The sequence below is a fragment of the Anguilla rostrata genome, chromosome 19 (assembly GCF_018555375.3).
Source record: "Anguilla rostrata isolate EN2019 chromosome 19, ASM1855537v3, whole genome shotgun sequence".
NCBI classification, from domain to species: domain Eukaryota; kingdom Metazoa; phylum Chordata; class Actinopteri; order Anguilliformes; family Anguillidae; genus Anguilla; species Anguilla rostrata.
Window position 1 is genome coordinate 9,812,745 of NC_057951.1, and position 16,308 is coordinate 9,829,052.

Here is a 16,308-nt window from a genome sequence, read left to right on the forward strand (position 1 = left end):
CAAAAACAAACAAAATTTTTGCCTTCGGCATTGAGTTACTGGGCTGCTTTGAATTTATTTTATGGTACTTTTCCTGTTCCCCAAAGCCTAAGAACGCTGTTTATTTCAGCGCCGAGTTGAATCTGCTGGATGTCATTCCAGGTCACCGTTTGCAAAATGCCACCGTTGTTTTCCTGGATTTTTTTTTTTTTTTTACAAGTTTCTCAAATGTATTCACATTTGAGCAAAATGACCCGTGAAATGTTTATGCAAGATATGTAATCCCCTTCTCAGCCGGTAAAACAGACGCATCACTTTTGTTTTTAACCCCTTCAGAATCTGGTCTTTGCTGTCAGTGTGAACCGTCCTGCAGGGCTTTCGTTTCGACCCTGATTTGGCACACCTGGCTGTACTAATCAGCAGCTCAGCGAGCTCTGCAGCTGTGGACTGAGGTGAGCTTTGCTGGCTTGCAGTGAAGCCGAGTGGACGGCAGACCTCCAGGAGCAGGGCTGGGCTGCGCTGCGTTGGAACAATGTGCTTTTCCCCGTGCTGCACAGACGCTAAGGGACACTCCAGCGCCGGAACTGGTTCCTGCATCAGCTCATGATTTCGGCATGTTTAAATATTTTTAGAAATCTTCGAGGATGTTGCGTCCTCATAAGACAGCTGGGGCCGGTCAGGTTAAGGGGTCAGGGCGAACAAAAGGGGGGCGGGGGGCATGAGGATGTGAAGACGGGATGGGGAACATGTCAACCCCAGAAACGTGAGACGGGGATAGACTTTGGCCGCCAATCAAGCAGGGCCCGGAAAGGCTTTTGTTTTCGTTGCGTGGAACTATGGCCTTATCTCTGCCCGCCAGGCTCGGCCCCTGAGAGACCCACAGCCAACCGACAGAGCTGCAGGTAATCACAGCCACATCACCCAGCCTTAATGGAGGGGGGGGCTAAGTGCTTCTCCGTCTGTTGAGAGGGCTGTACCTGACCAAATGCACGTTAATAATGAGACCCCCCCCCAGACCCTTTCTGCATAGCTCTCTCTCTCCTCCTCTCCCAGTCTCACTTTCTCTCACTCTCTCTCTCTCTTAATCTCTCCTTCTCTCACTCTCTCCTTCTATCTCCTCTTTCACTCTCTCTCTGTTTCTCTCCTTCTGTCTCTCTCTCCTTCTCTCTGTCTCTCTCTCTCTCTCTCTCTCCTTCTCTCTGTCTCTCTCTCTCCCCCAGTTTACACTAGGAAGACGGCAGCTTTACACAGAAGAAGGTGTTTGAGGGAGCGTGTCTATATAAAGCTCCAGGCACTGCAGGCCAGTCGGCTCTTGCCATAGTCTTCCCACAGTCCTCGCTGCCAAGCCCAGAGCACTTTTTCCTGGCTGCGGTTCAGGAAAGTGCTGCTTGAAGCGGGAGTGTGGAAACTCCGGGCTGCCTCTGCCTGGATACTATAAAACACACGCACACATTCACACACGAACACGCACGCACGCACACACACACACATGCACACACACACATTCATGCACACATACACACACATACGAACACACACACACAGACGCATTCACACACAAACATACACACACACACACAAACACACACACACATGCACACACACACATTCACGCACACATACACACACATACAAGCACACACACACAGACGCATTCACAAACATACACACACACACACACACACCCACACGTCCCCGTTATCAGAGCTCCGTGTGGCTGCCCCCGTACAAGCCGCCATCCACGCAAAGCCCTGCCATCCGCGTCCTGCAGTTAAACACGCAGAGAGCCAAAGCCAACCGGTGCTCAAGCTCCCTTTCCTTTCCTGATGCACCACAAAGAAAAGAGCAAAGTGTGATTCCTGTGCAGGAATGAGTGAGTCAGTTTCGCCCCTTGAAAAAAAAAAAAAAAAGGTTTCCCTGCCTCAAGAGAGCTCAGCGCTGACTTCCGTACAGGCGCTCCCAGCTAATTCATTATCCATAAAGCGTGTGGGTTTGTGTTCATTTTTGAAACCGTGTGAATGGACTCATTCTGCTCAGGCAAACTAAAATGGAGGCAGGACTCAGAGCGGTACATACCTTCTCATAGATAGCAAATGAAACAGGATAAATGTCACACTAATGGGAAATGAGTGTCCCGGGCTTACAGTCTACAGTCCCAAAGCTAACTAAGGGAGGTGAAATGAGCGTGTCTGTCACATCCACCTCACTGAGGGGAAATAGTTTATCAGTGTGGCGTAATGTACAGCTGCTTCTTTTAAGGGCTGCATTACAGACCGCCTTGCTGGGTTCGCCCCCCCTTCCCCTTCCCCCTCATCATTTCAACAGGCTGTTGTACAGTAATGAGTCCATGCAGGCAAACTGTTTCCATGGTGACTGCAAACTCTAAGCCTGGCTTGACTTTTCCAGTATGTGTGTGTGTGTGTGTGTGTCTGTGTGTGTGTGTGTGTGTGTGTGTGAGTGTTTTGGGGTGGCCGGGATGACGTAAACACTGCCTCCCTAAAACTGCCACCCACCCCCGTCTTCAAAAAAACTCTGCCAGTGTTACCATGGCAGCACAGAATAAATACCACAATGCCTGTTATTTTCTTTGGTTACACAGCTTAATGCAGAATATGTGCATGTTTTATGGGCACACAAACACTGTGTGTGTGTGTGTGTGTGTGTGTGTGTGTGCTACTGTAAGTGAATAGATATTTTATTGTTCACCTTTTGTTTCTTGAGATGCATTAGAAACCATATCAACCAAACAAAGACGAGATAATGGGACGTGGTTTTGATGACACTGAAACATGTCAGATGCGCTTTCCGATAGCCACTGTATGTCACTCACTATACAGTATGTCACTGCAGAGGAAAAAGAAAAGGCAAACAAACTCATACTTCAAGCAGAACTTTCCGGTGTTTTCTATCCCTTGTCTGTAAGGTGTGAGGCTGACGGTGATGCTTCCTGTTGCGGATAGAGCCCGCGGTGCGGGTGACCAGGGCTGCTGCAGCGGCTGATTGGACAGAAAAGCGCGGGGGGGGGGCGTGTCGAGCCTCCGCCAGACGCCTCGGTTTGCCCCCCGCACGTGGGAAAACAGTCCGGTGTAAACAGGCATCGTTTCCATGGAGACCAGCCACCCTCAGACCCAAGGACTGCCACGTCACATCACAGTGGTCTGGACGGAGGGCCCGCCCCCCCTCATTCACAGCCAATTACAGTCTGGAAGAGAGGCCCATGGATTGTGTGCCGGCCAATCACAGGTAGGAAAGTCACTGACAGCTACTCGAGTGGCAGGTAAAATGAGTAAACATTTTACAACAGAGGGCCCTTACAATATTAACAGCTCAAATACCCTCCCAATATTGATAAGAGATTCAAATATTCAGGTGACTAGGAACTGGAGTTCTATGGCACCAGGCCAATCAGTTACTAGAACTCTGCAGGATGAGCCCTGTTCAGCCTTTTTCCCATTGGCTGCCTCGCCAGTGTGGTCCTCCTGATGACAACAGAACTGGGTCAGTAAATAGCCAAAGCACTTTGATGAATATCAAAATACTTTCTCACTGAAAGAATGATCTGCGTTGTAAGAGACGCTAAAGAGGCATTCTGAGAGGAGCGTGTGGGGGACCGAGGGAAGTAGAGAGAGAGAGAGAGAGAGAAACAGACAGACAGAGAGAGAGAGAGAGTCGTGTTAACAGCATGCGGAACATTCGAAAGCCTCACAAACATCTGGCCTGGAACAGGAGCTCTTCAGCCCACGTGCCAAACCCTCCGTTCTTTGTGGAAAAGACCGGATGCTTGTCTCTGTGCAGAGTGACTTGGGCGGGGGGGGGGCTAGGGGGAATGTTGGGGGGGGGGGGAGGGGGTTGTAAACGGAGCAGAGGACATCCCTGACGCTGAGCGGGGGCGTCGGCGATCCTGGGATTTCCTCCGCCGCTCGCTGAAGGCCACCCAGCCAAAAAAGAGAGAGAGAGAAGAATGGAGCGATGGCGGTTAGGCGGGAGCGGCGTTCTCTCAGCGGCGTGATCTCGCCTCGCGGGGGGGGGGGGGGGGCATTGTTTTCGGTAGCCGGAGGAAATCCCCGCATTCTTGGGCCCCGGCGTAGCAAAACCCCTGTACTCCGGGGGGGGGGGCAGTTCCGCTCGCCATTGATTCTGGGTGGCAGGACTCACCTTGCGTTGTAGAATCAAGGGTTCTGAAGAGGTGGGTGAAAAGTGAGGGGGAGAAAAAAATTCAGGGGAAGGGAGAAGAATTCGGAGGGCGTGGCGGGAGAACAGATGCAGGACAAAAGAGTCAGAGAGGTGGAGGAGGAGGAGGAGGAGGAGGAGTGCGTGTGAGGAAGGCACAGGTGTGAGGTCACGGCTGGGGAGGTGAGGGTCAGGGTCACCTGCAGTCGACCTGCAACAGGCGTCCGGGAAGTGCAGGTTTCCGCCTGCAGTACAGAGCTCAGCCAGCAGAGGGAAGAGCATTTAGGGGACTGGCACAGCGCGTTTTGGAGGAGAGTGCAAAGTGCCAGTCTGTGATTTACAAAACTGCAGATCACCGAATAAAAATGAAAAATGGGGGATGGAACATAAAAGAATTTAATTATTTTTTTTAAAGGCAGTGGAGACAAAGGGGAGGGGCCTCACCCTGGTAGACCAAAACGAGGGAGCTGGTTGGACGCTCTCCAGGGACGGTGCCAGGACAGGTGGAGGCTAGCAGCGGTTGGACGCTAGCCTGAGAGCGATTAAGCATCCCTTTCATGCCAGCGCGTCTGAAGCAGAGGCCGTCTCCCGCGGAACAGCCTTCATATTACCACAGTAAATCTCCCATGACAAAGAGCTGTCTGCCGCGCCTGTGGTTGCATTTCAAACTCAAACTGCCGCAGCTGGAGAGGAGGCAAGGCTGCTCTGTTTACCCCGCCACTGCAGAGCTGCCTCTGAATGATCAGTGTCTGTTTGGTAGGCTGCGGGCCTACCCGAAAACTACCACTGCCACCCTGCCCTCAGGTCTCAGGTCTCCACAGTAACGCCCACCCTTGCCTAGGAGCAATGCAAATATCAACCTCCCCACCCCCCCCCCTCAACCCCCTGCCCCCCCCCCCATTCAAATTTCTCAAACCACCCCTTTTGTTTAAAACAAGGTGATGTTCAAGGCACATCTGCCGCTGTCAGACACTTTACCCATCATGCAACTGGAAACACCTCATAAAAGGCTACGGGAACAATAAGCTTGTCGGTCCCATGGCAACAGGGTTTTTGAAACCGTTTTTATTGGGGTTTTTTTTAGCTGTAATTTGGTGAATGCGGCTGAGCTTTGTGGATCATGGCGGCACAGTGGTTTAGATAGACTCATGCTTAAAATATGCATTCAATAATACCTGACTCTTTTCTGCATACCTTTCCTCCCGCCCAACCCCTCCTTTGGAAGGGGGTGAGTCTCACATCCAGATCCATCTCGGGTGTAATTCATTCATTTTCCGAGAAGGAACCCATCAAGATCAAAGTGAAACGCGGGCAGTGTTCCCAGGGGTTCCTCCAAGCGTCCACTCTTCCCATGTGCAGTCCGGATGTCCACAGCAGAACGAGCACGCGGTGGACTGGTGCAGCGTAGGAACATCTGAAACGCTCATAAAATGCGGTTGAACTTCATGTTGTGGCAACTGGATGTGGACTGGGATCCTAGACGAGGTATTCCTGGTCCCAGTTGGACCATCACCGTCTTTCAAATTCGTGGAACGTCATCCTAATGCATTTCCTGAAAACAGTATGTTGTATGTATGTAGGTATGTATGTATGTTTTTGTTAGACAAAAAGGGAAACCTGACTAAATAATTGTAACAGTGTTCTACACAGTAGCCCCGCTATAGACAAGGATGAGTGGGAGAGAATGAGTGTAGGGTTAAGGAATGAGGCGAGGGATAATCCTCAGCGAGAGTCCGTCCACCCCGCCCTGCGGCAGGGGAGGGGTATAGCTCAGCCCCCCTCTGCCCTGGTGACCCCCAACCACAGCCGAGCCCAAACCCCAACCCTCCAGCTGAGCACAAGCATGCTGGCCTCACCCGGAACACAGTGGAAAGGTTAGCATTAGTGCTAGCATCAGCGTGCTTGCACTGGGTGTGTCCGGGAGGACTGTGCAGGGCATGTTTGTGGACACATACACACACACACACACACACACAGACACACACACAGATACACATGCTCACTCACTCACTCACTCACTCACTTGACAGTACACTCCCAAAGACTGCAGGCTGACCAGTTAAAAAATGTGACCCTTGATTCCCATCAGTACTCCTCGGTTTACAGTTTCAAGAAGCTCAAATTTACTACTGACAAAGGATGGAAATATTCCTCCCCCGCCCGCCCCACAACTGTCACCACACCCCATCATCAAGTCAAGGTTTGTTCGGTTGAACATTTGAACAGAACAGAACCGGTGTCTCATAATTCAAAACCACAAGTGTACAGTCCACCGCAGGTTTTTTGGAACAACGCAGTTCCGCGGGGAAGGAAATTCACAGCTTTGCATTTTAGCCAAACTATTTTTCACTCGCAAAACCCAGTGGGCTGACAGAAGGACCCTGCAGGGCGAGGATTATTACTACGACATCGTCTGGATTTAAACAGCAGGTGCTTGTTTGCCTCCTATCTGCGTGAATGGCCCTTGAGCTTGTTTGGGCAGCTGTTCTTCTGCTCTGTCCAAAGAACACAAAGCAGAGACCAAACTGCTCCCTCCCTTCTGAAACGCAACGCGCTACAGCGCACTGTGAAATAAAACACATTATCAATTTCAGAAGAGATGCGGCAACACTTACGTTGTACAATGTGTGGGGGCAAACACAAAAATAATTACAGATTTGCCGGTACTGAAACGTATTTCTTTTAAGCTGTGAAAGATGTTGTAATACGTGCCGCATGCACCGTATTGCATGTGGTCCGGGCGCGGGTCTCTTTTTGGGCGTGCCCACGCCCCTGTCGGTGGGACCGGGCCTCTGTTTGGGCCGGGTCCAGCGGGCAGCGGCTCTGACTCAGGCCGGGGGAATGCACACACCCGGAACGGCGCTGTCAGAGCACAGGTCACATTCCTGGACCAGGGGGGCCAGTCACTCCCTCCCTCCCAAAACTGGGGGGGGGGGCGAGGGAACACCTTTTTAAAGAAAAGCACTGCTCTGAGGAATTTTCCCGACTGTCCGGTTTCTCCGATTGTTCTCTACAGCCCCTCTTGGGTACGTTGTGTGGTCCAACAAGCTCTGGTAGCCATTTCCAGCTGTGCGGTCTGTTCTGGGGCTCGTGGAAGAGGGGGTTCTCAGTTCTGACAGACACTGGCTTGCTCCTGCACACTGGCAGTTGAAAAACGGCAGTTGGAACGATCGCAGTGATTTGTTGCCGGGGGCGCCTCGCGGGAGGGCGATTGAAAAAGAGTGTTCCGAGCGCCAAAAACGGCTCCTGGGATTGGCTGAGCACTGCCAGGCCTCTCCCCGTCTGGGGCGGAGGTCACAGTGTAAGAGGGGACCGCGGGCACGTGCAGAGGGGGGTGGCTTCGGGTGCCCCTTCTGCCCCGTGTGCCCGATGCGCGCGTGTGTGTGTGTTTGCGTGTGTTTTCGTGTACGCGTGCGTGTGCATGACAGAGAGAAAAGCAGCTGCAATCTCCCTCCCTTCAGTTCAAATGCAGCGTTCTCCTCATCAGGCACCAGTGACAGGTTCCACAGTTCTACTGGAGGCCTGGAACGAACTCCTAGTCCAAAAAAAAAAAAACAGGACAAAAAAAGGCAGGCTCAGTCCTCCCTACCATTACCTTACAAGGCAACTATGCATTCCTACCCAGGAAGTTCATTGGCTCTGTTTTGAGCAGCTTTGCCAAACTGTTGTCTGGAGCTGGAGGAATTCTTACCTTGCCATTTTAAGGGGCGAGGGAGAGCGAGAGAGAGAGCGAGGGAAGGGGGAGTGTGTACAAAGGCTCATTTGGACAATCGGAGGAAAGCGGTTTTCAGTGAAATTAGCCTTGGTGGTGCAGAGAAGTGTTTCCTTCTCTTGTACTGGGATAACGTGTCACCGTATCCCACGGCAACTGCCCCCACCCCAGCAGGTCCTCCACGTATTGACTCACACATCAGAGTGAAGCTCGGAGGCAAAAGAGCAAAGATTCCCGCCAAGCAGAATTTGTCAGGAAGCGGAACTAAACCAAAGGGATTTCTTTCGTCAGTTGGGCATCTGCGCCATGTTGCTATTTCGTTGCAGATTGTGACACTTGTGCTGGCGCACGGAAGCAGTTGGTCTCCCTGGTGACCGGATTACATACGTTTCCAATGAGGGGGTTACACTGTTCCGTCAGACAGAAGGGAAACCGTGACAAAGGTCATCCCCGCGTTAAGCAAGAGAGCAACTTTAAGGGACCTATTTAAATTGTGAAAGGACAGCCTTCGTAGGGTTTGGTAACCCTGACTCTGTAAACACACCCCAAAATCACGACTGATCGGATGTTAAGCTCTCTTAATGGCAGCTTTGTTACAACATACACCTGGACAAAATATGCTGCCAGATCTGTGTGTGGACATTTTACTTTTAAAATCACTGGGCTTCCAAGTCAGCAGACCTGATCTGAGAAGTTGCCTTAAGCATTGTTTTCCTGAAATCACAAAATCTCATCCATCCCCACGTGACAGTTCCTTAACGGGAAGCCCATCCCCCAGGGGTCTGGTAAAAGGTGCCATTTTGCTACCAGAATACTCTATTGTGTTCTGTGTTTCCATCAAGGTTCAAGAGAGTGGGCTAAACTGGCTACAACCCACAGTCCTCAGAGCTAATAATAATAATATAAAATACAGGTTAAAATACGTTTAAAAATGAAGATGGAGAAGAGATCTGTTTTTGGGGGGGGGGGGGCAGGCTACTCTCTGCTCAACAATGACAGGAAACGGAAACTGCGAGGAGCGCCCAGTAGCAGGCCCTCATGTTACCAGGGCAACAATCATCACCGGAACTCGGAGGGTAAAAAGAGCTTGCATCACTGTACTGCAATGTAGGAACCAGCTGTCCTCTCACAGCCATTTTCCACATGATAGCGGGTTTCCTGGTCATGCTCAACATGTGTTTTAAACGTTAGCAAATGCATGAAGATTTCTCCCCGCTAATCCTCCAGTAGAATGGGTCCGGTTATGCGTGGACATGCGTGCCATTTTTGCCACCTTGGCGTTGTTATTTTTATATTGTAGGGTGACCATATACAGCATTGGCTTTTAAAAAGAGGACAGAGGCAGGTGGGCATCATGAACATAATACTGGGCCATTAGTTTATATGCAGTCTATGGAACGATCTAAAAGAGGAAATGTCCTGGATGAAGAGACCATCTGGTCAGCCTATTATATTGCTCTTTACATATTTACTTTTCTTGCTGCGCCACAGTTCAGAGTCAATCTTCCAGACTTTGCAATACCATCCCAGTTTCCTTTGGCTGAACAATCCAGTGAATTGTAATTAAAAATGGCTGAATAAATAATCATTCTGTGTACATGTCCACGCGCAGGAAAACTGCTCTGCCCTGCTCTGAGCAAACATGCGGGGGAAAGCCTGTGTTTTGTCAGATAGGAATTTATAAATCAACTCTGTTAGAACAAGCCGTCCTTATCTGAGGCTTATTTACTTGTTGCGTTCCAGTGAGATATGAGTGTTAAATATTAATGTGAAAGTAAGCATCTGTTTAGTTTTTATTCCAGGGATGACCAGTAGGGGGCAGGTGTGAACCGTCACACAGGACTGCACTCGTAGATGCCATACGGGCTCCAGAGTGCAGCTCCACCTTCGTTAAGCAGCCTGACCCAGACTCAGAGTGCCATTTCCCCCACTCCACGCCAGAGCCCGGCCCAAATCAGCATACTTGCCTACTGCTAAGTATACAAGCGGCATACGACTTGTATACTCAACAGTAGGCAAGTGTGCTGATTCAGACATAGCCCAGGCTTCCTCCAGCTGAACTGGGGTGACTGGTGAGCTCACAGAAATGGAAGAAAGAGACGTTTTGTCTGATAACCATCCAAAAGTTGTTTTTTAAGGACAATTAAGCATAAAAAAATGTATAATCAATTTTAAAAATGATATATATATATATAATGTAATGTTTTGTTGTTGTTTGTTTATTTCAGGCCACCTAAAAGGTAGTTAGAACAGTTCTTCTCTTTCTTCAGTTTTCTGGTTCAGTGGGGTTGGTACATCCATCCATCACATCATTCCATTGTGAATCAAAAGAATCTTGAAGCCACGCATTCCATTGCACATTGCAACAGGCATGTGTGTCCCCGGGGGGCCTCTCTTCTGCTTGGCAGTGGGTTCGACTGCTTATCGTATCAGCTAGAGAGAGAGAGGGAGAGAGGGAGGGAGAGAGAGAGAGAGAGGAGGGGAACGAGGAAAAAGAGCGTGAAGATAAAAAAAGAGGAAAAGCAAGTGAGCAGAGAAATAGGAACAAGCCAAAGAAATCAGAGACGAAGGGGGTTGTGAGGGGGGAGTGGCCAATCCTTCAGCTGGCAGCTCACCTTGTGAAAATACAACAGGTGATACCTCTCGCACACTGCCAAGGAGTCTGGGACCTATCCCACTCAGTTTAGGAGCCAGTGCGGTATTACACAGGAAGAGGAGGCGGAGGGGTGACCCTAGCTCGAGCACCCACACGGGGCGGTTCAGTCAAATGAAGAACGTGAACGTTCTGCCAAATGAAAACTGGTCAAACGCGCTGCACGCAAAGTGAGGTTTACCTGTTTGCATGGAACCCCTGGGGAAACAGCTGGCAGTCTGCGGGATTTTCTTTCATGGTACAAATCAAAATTATTTTCTTTCCATTGCTGAGTCTGTCACAAAAGAGAAGTTTATGTATTACACTTGCAGTATGTTTTTAATTCTTTTCCAGTACAGTGGTATGGTTTCATAGATTTAGGAAATATTCCAGCAAAAATGACTGAAAAGACTTTTTTCTCTAACTTTTCCCAAACTCAGTTTCTTGAAAATGAAATCTCCCATAATGCATTTGATTCTATCCTTCTTGCAAACGACAGAATAGAACACTGCAGTCGGGGAAAATGAATGACAGGAGACTATGAAAAACATAATTTAGACAGCAGCAGTCCTACCTATCCTAGAGATTGATGGCTTGTTTAAATGAATAGCTTCCATTCATAGCTTACAACTGCAGTCCTTCCACCGACATTCCACAGAAATGACCCTGTCCTCCAAAAAGATTGTTGCTGTTATCTGTGCTTTTGGCGAGCAACGTGTATGAAATGTCTGCCGTCCCTGTTTGCTGTATATCAGCTCAATGCCTAATTTTGCTTTAATAGGCTTATTCCACTTCAGTCGTTACACGTCTGAGTCTATAGACAATAACGGTAACTGCCATTCAAATGCTGCTCTGAGTTCATGAACTTGAGTTTATGATGTTATTAGAAATTAGAATTATACAGTATATGTCCAAATAACAGGCTGTCCACTATTTTTGTACCTTCTATTTATATTTTCATGTCAATGTATTAATATACTAACTTGCAATAACCTGATACAGACCAACTACTGTACTTTTAATGAGTATCAAGGACCAAAGATGTGCTTAGTGCAATCCCAAGTGGAATGGTTTGGAATTGCATGAAAATGACCTCATTGTGAAAGAAGGACAATTCCAGGGTTGCATGCTATTTATCGTAATGTATAATATTCAGCATGCTGTGTATTTCAACAAAAGATGTTTTAAATGTATAAAAGCCACATCAGTCACACATGGTGATTATGATGATTCCAGTGGCTCTGACTGACAGGGATCCTCAAAAATTTGTGATGTAATGGCACAGGGATGGGGCGACCTGATGTGGTGGGGCCCAATGTGAGATCTTTTCATGGGGCCCAAAATCCCTAGTGGGGCACTTGCTGACAGGCATGGAGACACAGGAACGGGATAGGCCAGTTGCCCTGAGGTCACAGATTAGAGCAGAGAGATCAGCATGGTGTGTGAGGTTTGAATGATTAGTGCAGAAGATTAATATATAATAGATTAAAAGATTAACACGATTGCTTGAACATGCTTGTGTTTAGGCAATCTCAGGCATAACATCCTCTGAGAATACCCGAAGAATCAACTTCTGCTTCGTATGTTAACATGCGATAACATTGCAGTCCTAAATTTAGTCGAATATCATTTAAAAAACTGCGCTTCGCTTGACTGTGGAAACGAAGAAACGATGAACTCAATTTCCTCCTTTGGACACTCGTTTGCTTTGCGTTTGGTGTGCTGGACGTCCACAAGGGGGCACCCTCAGCCTAACGAATGATCGCTCGAAGCTGCAGAGAGAGCATGTGCATTTCCATCCTGCGGTCACAGATTAATGGGTGTGCATCTGCCTTGTGTCACCGCCGTTCTATTCCTGACATACCTTGAGCGCCAGCAAGAGGATGGAAAACCATTTATCACCGATTTCAGCCAAATGGCCACCAACGGGCCCAATATGATCTGTGCGTATTTGCCAGTGTGCGTCCTTTTCCATTATTAACTCAATGGGTATCTTGCTTTAGTGGTTGTTTTTGCATCGCTTACATTGTGAATGGCACCATTATATTATTGATCATTATCAAGTTTAATTAGAGACAGTCTTATCACTCGCTGATGTGCTAAAACTGAAAAACGCCCAGAGAATTATTGTTCAAAAACTAGCAGTAATATGACATAAAGCAACGCACTTCCTGGCGAAATAATGATGTATGGAAGCTATACGGTGTGACTTTTCTTAATTTTAATGTCCCGGAAATTACATTTATGTGCACAAGCCTACAATTCTGAGCCTTTTGTGATTCATTCAGACTTTATTTACTTTATTCATTTGCTTCTCTGTTTGTTTCTAGCATCCTAACCTCCATTGGATCCTGAGGCCCAGCCCTGCTGTTTTACCACACTGCCCCTCCCCCCCCCACTTTCCCCTTCACCCGTGACGCGTCGCCCCTGTCCGAAAACTCCGCGCTGCGCTATTTCGGACCGCCCCCGGGCCGGGGTGCTGAGGTGTCCCGGCCCGTCCTGCTCGGGTTTCATCACCTCCGCCTCTCCCGGCACGTCTGGGCCCCGGCGGGGCCTCCCGTCTAGGCTTTCACCGCCGGTTCTGTTCATTCTTTATTTACCCGCCGTCTCGCTTTCGCTCGCCCCTGCCCCTGCCCCGCGCCGCGCGCACCTCCGACCCGCTCCTGCGGCCCACCTGTTCACATGACGCCTCCTCCCTGAACTCCCTGCGGGAGCAACACCTCCTATTTATCCATGCTGAGGCTGGACTCCCAGCCCCTAACAAGGAGGGCCTTGGTTTGGCTCCAGCTGGTGATACAGACAGTGGATAATATAGACAGTGGATAATATAGACAGTGGATGACAGACAGTGGATGATATGGACAGTGGATGACAGACAGTGGATGATATGGACAGTGGATGACAGACAGTGGATGATATGGACAGTGGATGACAGACAGTGGATGATATGGACAGTGGATGACAGACAGTGAATGATATAGACAGTGGATGGCAGACAGTAGATGATATAGACAGTGGATAATATAGACAGTGGATGACAGACAGTGGATGATATGGACAGTGGATGACAGACAGTGGATGATATGGACAGTGGATGACAGACAGTGGATGATATGGACAGTGGATGACAGACAGTAGATGATATAGACAGTGGATAATATAGACAGTGGATGACAGACAGCGGATGATATGGACAGTGGATGACAGACAGTGGATGATATGGACAGTGGATGACAGACAGCGGATGATATGGACAGTGGATGATAGACAGTGGATGATACAGACAGTAGTTTCACATGTATCAAATCCTCACACAACCTACTGGTGGGTTCCGACCCACGGTTTGAGGACCACTGCTGTTGCAGCATCAGCAGAGCAGCATCACCAATGTGCAGAGAGATTGCTCAGTAAAGACCGTGACACTCAAGGTCCAAGAACTGATTTTCTGGTTTTCCATCCTCCCTTTACCTGGGAGTCAGGTGTGAATGTAGTCTGGCCAATCAGCAGCACTAACTGTTCAGTTAATCACCTGGCCGGAGAACAAAAACTGGATTTCGGATTGGAGGTCCAGATCTGAGTATCCGTGGTCTAGACGGGGGTGGATGGTGGCATTTTCATTTTGACGATGGGTGAAGATGGCATCTCGGGTCATGCCCGTTTGGGGGCCTGCTGGCAGGGGGGTTTCACGGCCGGGCTGTGGAAAATGGCCCCGATGCCACGTGGACCCGGGCCAGGGGGGGCCGTGCCAACCGCCCACGACTCTCTCCAGGGCTAAAAGCGTCCCCCGCTGACCCCGAGCCGGGGGCACACGCTGCGGGCTGCACCCCTTTTCTGCAGCAGGGCACCCCTGGACCCACCAGCAGTGTGCAGAGACGCTTTCAGGGTTTATCTGTTCTACAGCACGACCGGAAAGGGGCATGAAGACACAGGGCTTCAGAGAGCTGTGGTGAAAAATGACACTAAATATAACTTTCCCTTGATAATCAACAGGACGCGTCCCGCAGAAATATTTCCCCGCTGAGTGTAAGGCTCCTGTCCTCATGTTATTGCTCGTACGGAGAGCCCATGCCTTTTCCCGTAAAAAAAAAAGTCCTTACAGTCACACGGCGCAGCACTTTGTGTTTTGGAGGAGAGGACAGAGCCACCATTACCGATGCTATTACTGCTGCAGGGCCTTTGTCTGAGATCAGAACAGCCTATTCTCGGGCGGGTGCACTTCAGGAAAAAAAACGGACAAGTGCTCACTTCACTTTCGTCTGAAGTGTCAGAGCAGGGCTGCCCGTCCCCGTTCGAATCCGAGCCTAACAAAGCGCTCCTCCTCAAACAGCCAGAGGCCTCGTTGAGCTGTTAATTAGCAGAGTCAGGTGTGCCAGATTAGGGCTGAAATGGAAACCCTGCGGGGTGGTAGACCTCCAGGAACTGGGCTGGGGCCGGCCCCGTGTCACCGAGTTCGTTTGGGCCCGCGTCCCAGCGGCCTGTTTATGGACCTCCCCAGCTGTTCCTCTCCCTTGTGATCCAGCGGGCATTGAAACGCTGAAGCCCGCTGGTCAGCAGATGCCTAAGGCTTGTTCTTAAATGGGTAAGATCCCCGTGCAGCGCTCGGATGGCCTTCCAGTGCGTGACAGGGCTATTTATTCCGAGCGCAGATTTTTAAAAAATCTCAGCAGTCACCCTTCACGTCTTATTCCAGCGGGGCGCGAAACCCGAAACGCTTCGGAACGCGATTCTCGATCCGCTGGAGACGTTCCACCTGCGTAACGGTCAGCTGGAGAGCGCGCCGGGGGGGTGATGAAGGGAGGCCGCGCAGGAAGCGGGCGCGGGGCGGCGGCCAGGAAGCAGAAGAGCCGTCTGAGAACGGGAACCACGAACCGCGAGTCGCGCGCACGCTTTGGACCGCAGCGGTGCGGAAATCCGAACGTCCGGATTTCATCACCGGGACTTTTTGCGAGGCCTTCGCTGATGATAAATAAATACAAAATGGCGGCCGTGGACCTCGAAAAGACACCGTGCTTTGCATGCCGTCCATTCATAACAAACTGACAAAATCCATCTGTACCTCAGACTGACGGTGATGCGCGAGGCCCTTGCTGCTTCTTGACGCCGCAGAAGCACTTTTACTCACTCAGTGTCTCAGCCGGGGCGGGTTTCTGTGTGAGGAGCTCGTCTCAATCACTTTCACAGCTTAAACAGGTGTGAGTGTGGCCCAGTAGATGTGATTACAGTCACCTGTGGAGACGGACAGGTGCGTTGGGGGCTGATTGGATCTAACGCAGGCCGACACGGAACGTCGCGGGGTCGCGGAAGGGGACAGGCCTAAAGAGACCACGCGAAACCCGCCATTCACCATGGCAACCCTGCTGCACACAACCGCGTATTTCATTCTGCTTATGTGGTCAGGGTGGCTGTAGGTGTGCTACATTCTCAAAACGGCACATTTGCAATAGCAATTAACAGTCAAAAATTATACTTAGCATGAAAGAGCTATTCTTTTTTTTAAAATAAAAAATTTACCGGTATTAAAGTATGCCTCACAACCATCCCATATTGCTTCACTTGCACAAAGGCAAATTGGAACAGGTTCCTTGTGCGATGGGGAAAGAGCATCCCGCACAGAGGTAAGATAATCCTGCCTAAAGAAAGTGACACAGCCAGACTGAAAGAGCAGGACGGGGGACAGCTGGGCCGGTTTATCGGTCCGACTAGCCGTGCAGCGGAACGACTGCCAAAAATAAAACGATTTGTTTGAAAAGGTTAAGTTGGCCCGCTGGCCGCTCCTCGAACCTCATAATAGACGGGTGGAGAGCGGGGGGAGGCT